The sequence below is a fragment of the Chrysochloris asiatica genome, unplaced genomic scaffold (genome assembly GCF_000296735.1).
Source record: "Chrysochloris asiatica unplaced genomic scaffold, ChrAsi1.0 scaffold00205, whole genome shotgun sequence".
Lineage (NCBI taxonomy): Eukaryota > Metazoa > Chordata > Mammalia > Afrosoricida > Chrysochloridae > Chrysochloris > Chrysochloris asiatica.
This window is the reverse complement of record NW_006408723.1, coordinates 988,756-996,455: the sequence shown is the minus strand read 5'-3', so window position 1 is coordinate 996,455 and position 7,700 is coordinate 988,756. Positions and strand designations below refer to the sequence as shown.

At 41.8% G+C, this 7,700-nt stretch overlaps 1 pseudogene; it reads left to right on the top strand.

The window, feature by feature from the left end:
- Window positions 1-7,700, top strand: part of LOC102817202 — a 77,652-nt pseudogene that overhangs the window by 65,449 nt on the left and 4,503 nt on the right.

Here is a 7,700-nt window from a genome sequence, read left to right as displayed (position 1 = left end):
GAATGCAACACCATTCCTCTTCAATTTGTCATTTCCATAGTAAACCATGTGGTCATCAGATTCAAATGGCCAACACCAGTCCATTTCAACTCACTAAAGCCTAAGATATTGATGTTGATGCATTCCATTTCATTTTTGACAGCTTCCAGTTTTCCCAGGTTCATACTTCATACATTCCATGTTCTGAGTTTCAGTGGATGTTTACAGCTCTTTCTCTTCATTTTGAATTGTGCCCCATCAGCAAATGAAAGTCCTGTGGGCTTTTCTACCATGGGCTTTACTCCACTCACGCCATCATGGTCAACTCTACTCTGAGGAGGCAGCTCTTCCCCAGTCACATTTTGGGTGCCTTCCAACCTAAGGGGCTCATTTTCTGGCACTATATCTAACAGTGTTTCTTTGCTATTCATAAGGTTTTCAGTGACTAAATATTCAGAAGTGGTTTGTCACCCCTTCTTCCTAGTTTGTCTTCATCTGGAAACTCATCAGAAACCTGTCCACCATGGGTGACCTTGTTGTTATTGTTATGTGCCGTGGAGTCGGTTCTGACTCATAGCAACCCAGTACAGGGTTTCTGAGGCTGTAAACCTTTATGCGAGCAGAAAGCCTCATCTTTCTCCCACAGAACATCTGGTAGTTTTGAACTGCTGACCCTGAGGTTAACAGCCCAAATTGTAATCACTACGCTATGGGTGGCCTTGTTGGTGTTTCAAATACTGGTGGCATAGCTTTGAAAATCACAGCAACTCACAAGCCACCACAGTATGACAAACTGACAGATGAGTAGTGGGCCTGACCTTTAGGGATAAATTATTAATATTTAATAGATGAGGAAGCTGGAGCTTAGAGAAATGGGACATTTGACCAAGATGACCTAGTTATTAATAGTGACACCTGGAATTGAAAACCAGAACTAAAAAGGTTCAAACAATCTGGCCAAAAACATTATTGTGGTGGTCCTGTTCTAGTCCTAGAATAGAGCTAAGGATGCTCTGGTAAGAACACTGGAGGGCCAGGGACCAGTTGCACATAGTATTTGCCAATGCTCATGTGTTCATGAAAGTAAAAGCCAATGAGATGAACATCAAAAATAAGGGGAAGAACAAAAAGCAAATCAAAAAGTAAAATATGGGGGGTTGTTGTTGTAGTTGTTGTCACCTGTCAAGATGACGGTAAAGATGTTTGACATTGTGAGCAAGTGTCAATTGCTACAATTTGTTGGACTGGACTTTTGCTCATGGATGCAATTGCTCAAATTTCCAACTGGAATAGAAGATTCTTCATATCAAGGAACATACTTGTGTCCTTGGTGGTGACAGGGACAGGAAATTTAGATATTGGCTATCAAAAACAGGGGACTATAAAGGCAGGATGTAATCCTGGTGCAGCACTGTGGATAAAAGCACTGGACTGAAAGGTTGGTTTGAAACACTAGGTCGATGGTTCAGACTCATTAGTCAGCAGCTCCTTGGAATACCTATGCAGGGTCGCTATGAGTTGGAACCAATTCCCTGACACTTAACAACAACAACAGAAGCATATATGGATTTCTGGTGTGGTGCTGTAGGATCAGCACTGGACTGTGAACCACAAGGTTGGCAGTTGAAACTCACCAGTGGCTCCTCAAAAGCCCTCTACAGAAGAGCTAGGAGTTGGAACCGACTCAACGACACTTAACACCAACATCATATAGGAGCCCTGGTGTGGTGCTATGGGATAAGTGCTGTACTGCTAACCACAAGGTCAGCCTTCAAACCCACCAGTTGCTTCTTGGAAAGCAGGAACAATAACAATAGTGTATAATTTAATTTTTTTCTGGCTTTTTAATTTAATTTTTTTAACCTTTCTCTTTGCTTCAAACACCAAATTCCCTGGAGGGGCTGTAGGTAGACTATCACATTCCTGACTCCAGGGCCCATTCTTGATTGACAGGTTCAACATAAATTTCCATACATGAAAGACAAAAACTGGTCCACACAGATGAATGGAATGACTGCTCTGATGCTGGAAGGAAAGTTATTTCATTTCCAACTTATACACAAGGAAACTGAGACTTTAGAAAGTTACAGGACAACTCTAGAGCCCAAATTTCCTAACTTTAAACTCAGTGGTCTTTCTCATTTAGAGTTCTTAGGCATCAGGCTGATGTGGGGTACTTATACTTTGAAAATCAAATCTATTAAGCCATGTAAACAAAATTCCAAGGGCTATGTTTAATTTACTCTAAGCTTTTCATGACACTTGGGAAATGTGTCATTCAACATTTTCATTCTCTCAGGTTTCTTCGGAAGCTGGTATTCCAGTTGTAGTACATGCTGACAACTGGCAGGGATTTGTATAACTGTATGAATCTGAAAAAAATTAAAAACCAGGCCTCACCCCACCAGTCTTACCACTAGACTCCACTTGGGATATACTTGTGCCACATAATTGTATTAAAATCCATTTTACTTAATACAAATTTTTTTTTGCTTTGATTTCATCACAACTTCCATTACTGAATGCCCACAGCATCAATAAAACATTCTAAACAAAATTAAGTTGGCCATGAAAGGGTTAAGAAGGCTTTAGAAACTCCTGTATAAATTTAATGGGCTTACGAAAATTATTCCTACCTGTTAATGAGACAGTTATACCAAATAACAAAGACCTGTTGTAAAAGTTCAGGCTGTCCTCTTGACCCTTCTGAATTGGCTTTACTTCTCAAATTGAAACATCCTGTGTATCTTTCTTTTTGATATTTTAGTTTACTTTCCCTCACCCTTACACTTAACTTTTGGAGTTCTGGTATGGGGCTATAGAATAAGCACTAGACCTCAAGGTCTGTTTGAACCTCAAGATCAGCAGGTCAAACTCACCAGCCGCTCCTCAGAAACCCTATACAGAGTCGCTATGAGTCAGAATCAACTCAATGGCACTTAACAACAACAATGGTACAGTGGTGAAAGTGCTCAGCTATTAACCAAAATGTTAGTAGTTCAAAACCACCAGCAAGAGAAAGATGTGGCAGTCTACTTTTGTCAAGATATACAGCCTTGGAAACCTTATGGGGCAGTTCTACTCTTATTGTTACAGCAATTTTAGATTCAAAAGTGTTACTGCAGCTCTTGATCCATAGTTAAAGAAACTGTGGCCACTTGGAGCAGTAAAGTAGAATTTCAGATTATATTAAGCCGGCTGGCTCAGAGGAGCTAATTTCTCCAGATTCTGAGCACTGAATAGAGGGCAACACAGGCTTACATGGTGTCAAGAGTCAGGGAAGAGCTAGGGTGCTGACCTGTTTGAGGACAGGAGGGAAACCAGGGAAATTGGTCCCATTCTGTGACCTGATGGAAGGAATACACAGAGTCACTGTACCAAAATTAAATGGTTAATGTTCAACCATTTCAAGAGGTAGCATATGATCAAGAGCCAATGATACTGAAGGAGGAAGTCACAAGTGCATTGAAAGAATTGGCAAAGAACAAGGCACCAGGAACTTATGGAATAAAAATATAATTCTTTCAAGAAAGTGAGGCGGCACAGGAGGCACTCACTCATCTCTGCCAAGAAATTTGGAAGACTACTATCTGACCAACTGATTGGAAGAGATCCATATTTGTGCCCATTCCAAAGAGAGGTGACACAATGGAATGTGAAAATCATCGGACACTCTCTTTGATATCCCATGCGAGTAAAGATTTGCTAAAGGTAATACAGAAATGGCTACAGTCATACATTGACAGAGACCTTCCAGAGGTTCAAGCCAGATTCAGAAGAGGCCGTGGAACGAGGAATATCATTGCTGATGTCTGATGGATCTTGGCTGAAAGCAGAGAGTATCAGAAAGATGTTTTCCTGTGCTTTATTGACTATGCAAAGGCTTTCGATTGTGTGGATCATGACAAGCTATGGACAACATTGTGAAGTATGAGTATTCCAGAACCCTTAATTGTACTCATGAGGAATCTGTACCTGGACCAAGAGGCAGTTGTTCGAACAGAACATAGGAACACTGAATGGTTTAATATTAAGAAAGGTGTGCGACAAGGTTGTATTCTTTCACCATACTTATTCAACCTGTATGCTGAGCAAATAATGCAAGAAGCTGAGTTCTATGAAAAAAAATGTGGCATCAGGATTGGAGGTAGATATGCAGATGATACAACCTTGCTTGTTGAAAGTGAAGAGGTCTTAAAACATTAACTGATGAAGATCAAAGAGCACACCTTCGGTATGGATTACATCCCAATGTAAAGAAAACAAAAATCCTCATCACTGGACCAATAAACAAAATTCTTATCAATGGAGAAAAGATTGAAGTTGTCAAAGACTTCATTTTTCTTGGATCAACTGTCAACACTCATGGAAGCATCAGCCAAGAAATCAGACAATGTATTACATTATGCAAATCTGCTGCACAAGACCTTTTTAAAGTATTGAAGAGCAAAGTTGTCCACTTGAGGACTAAGGTGCATCTTAGAAAATACCCAAGCTATGATATTTTCAATAACCACATAAGCATATGAAAGCTGGACAGTGAATAAGGAAGAACATAGAAGAATTGATGTCTTTGAGTTACGGTGTTGGAGGAGAATATTGAAAGTGCCATGGGCTGTCAACAGAACCAATAGATCCATTTTGGAAGAAGTGCAGCCATTTTGGAAGAAGCTCCTTGGAGGCCAAAATGTCCAAACTTCATCTCTCATACTTCAGACATATTGTAAAGAGGGACTGGTAGCTGGAGAAGGATAACATGTTTGGTAAGGTGGCGGGTCAGATAAAAAGAGGAAGACCCCCAATGAGATGGATTTGCCAAGTGGCAGCATCAATGGACTCAAACGTGTCAACAGTTGTGAGGTTGGCCCAGGATAGGGCACTGTTTTGTTCTGCTGTATATAAGGTCACTATGAGTTAGTACTTACTCGATGGCACCTAACAACAACAACAATTGTGTCCAAGTTTTGAGTCCAGCTAACTTTACAGCTGATAGTGTGGCTAGAAGGACTTCCCATGGTCCAGTCCACTTTTTTCTAACTGGTTTTCAGGTCTGTCTACTGGGTTGGACCAATATTCACCAATCAGGAGACAAGCTAGAATGCTAATCAGTTACTGAATGGGACCAATCTTCCCCTCCCAGGAGCCAATCTAGAATGTGAATCAGGTCACTGAATGGGACCGATTCCCCTGGTTTCCCCCCTGCCCTCAAACAGGTCTGCAACCTGGCCCCTCCCTTACTCTGATCCCATATATGCATGTGTTACATTCTATTCAGGGCTCAGAATATGGAGAAATTAGCTCCTCTGAGCCAGCTGGCTTAATAAAATCTGAAACTCTACTTCAACTCTCTGAGTGGCTTCAGTTTCTTCGACCATGGATCAAGAGCTGCTGTGACACTCTTCAGCCTAGTGCTGCTGTGACACTCTCGAATCTAAAACTGCTGTAACATTTGGTTCCCTGATTAGGAAACCGACCATGCTGGCCCCTTGAGCCACTGACTCAGAGTCGGGGAGTGGCTGTTGGTGAGCTCCCCTTAGTGGATGAGATGGCACGCTACCACATTTGATGGTTCCTCCTCCTCTGAGTGGGGGCAGCCAATCACTGCACCTGCTTCCCAGACTCAAAAGGAGAGGTTGAACTAGAGAATGGACCCAGGACTTCTGGAACAGGTATGGCCCTAGGGTCCTGGTTAAACCCAGTCAGGTCTGTCGCTTTGGACAGAAGTGGAAGGCTGATCCCCTTCCAAGGTCTCACCTAGAAGCCTCAGTCAGGAACCCTCCCAAGGGGGGTGGAATAGCCATAAAGTCTGATTGGTTAAGTGCAAGTAGCCAAAGTATGGCCCCGTCTGTGTGGTTTCATGGTTCCAGCTACGGAATACTTAGGTGATATGGGGAATTCTCATAGTGAGCCAACAGCCTTAGCAGGTATGTTAACAGATTTTTCTAAAAAAAAAAAAAAAAAAAAAAGGTAGGTCTGGTATGCAGAAGTGTGTGTGTGTGTGTGTTTAGTACCAGGCTGGTAGTGAATCTCATATGGCTTAAGGAGATGGTCCTCACTCCTGACATGTAATGGACTCCTACTTTGAAACTCTCCAGAGCTAAGAGACACTTGAAAATTCTCACGAGAGAAACAGCAAAGTCTAGACACCATCTGTCTGTTGTGAATGCACCACCATAAGTTGCCCACTGGCCACTTGGACAGGTGAGCCTAAGAGCACAGTAACCAAACACTCCTAGCAGCTGCCAAGAATCTTATCTTGGGAGTCTGCGGCCCTGTGTCTCCTGCACTCACCTCCACCTTCACTCTAAGATCCCCTTTTGCTTTATTCTGGGTGCGCACATCAGGGCATGGTAGACAGGAAGTATTTTCCTAAAAGTACCCCTTCTGTTTCTGTTAAGATTAACCTCTGTATCTAAAATAAAATATAGGCCTCAATCTGAAAGAAGTGTTGTAAAGCGTAATTCTAACTGGTTTCTATATGGGTACTCTCCTAGGACATCAAAGGAAATGGTGTTTTACTGTAATACAGCTTGGCCAATGTACAATCTAGATGATGGGAAAAATAACCTTTGAATGGATCCTTAAAATTATTATACCATCTTACAGCTTTAATTGTTAAACCACTGTGTCAGATTATCTATTTGTTTGCAAAATTACTGTGTTTTTGACCTGTATTTATGTTTAAGAAACTGAAAACAACCTGGAATTTCAAGAATATGTAAGTTACATCAGGTATGTGTACTATAATGCACTTATAGCACTAATATGAAAGTCATACAGAGGTAAAATGACTACAGACGAGTATTAGGTGAAAACAGTTCTAAGCAGGCCTATATGTGAATATACAAAGACATATGAATGGTTACTTTTTTGTGAAATAAAGCTTTTGATTGTAACCTTGTCTTATTACAACTCTTGGTACACCAGCAGCTGCCATTAGGGAAAAGTATAACTTGACCTAGTGAACCTGCCCAACCATATTAAGCTGCTGAGGAAAGCAGTTTAGAAGTGATATCTTTATACCATTCCCTTATAGGGACCCATTTCAGTAGAGAGCTACCCAGAACAGAGGCAAGGCAATATCCCCTCTGCAGATACTCGTAAAATTGAATGTGGAAGGGCAAGCTGCAGACTATTACTGTGCACATACTTCTTCCTCTGTCGTGAACTTGTTAAATAAGAAAAAAATAAAATCCTTCTTATTGAGATGCTATTGTTCAGTGCTGTCGGGTCACTTCTGACTCATGGTGACCCATGTGAGTTTTCCGAGGAGCGGCTGGTGGGCTTGAACTGCTGACCTTGCAGTTCGGATGGACTTGGTGGTCTAGCACATTGACCAACAGTGCCACACAAGGATGACCCAACCCAAACAACAAACTTAATAACCACTATTTTTGCTACCCATCATCCTAATTGGGCAGATATTCAGGCTCGGTTGACAATGCGCCTGACCAGTGATAAAAAAGGCTTGTCTGAGATAGGGCATGGGACAAAACAGCATGCATACATGGAGGAAAATAAACCTGAACAGGACCATTACCCCAGTCAAGGCAATTCCTCTAACTGACACAAATTACAATCTAAATGGGCCTGCCATACCCCTGGGACAATCACTGGAGAAGAGCAGGGATCAGGATCCCACCCAGAGAAGCAGTGAGGCCTGAGATGGAGACAGAGAGGATGACATGAAGAGATGGAGTGGCTGAGGACTTGAGATCCAG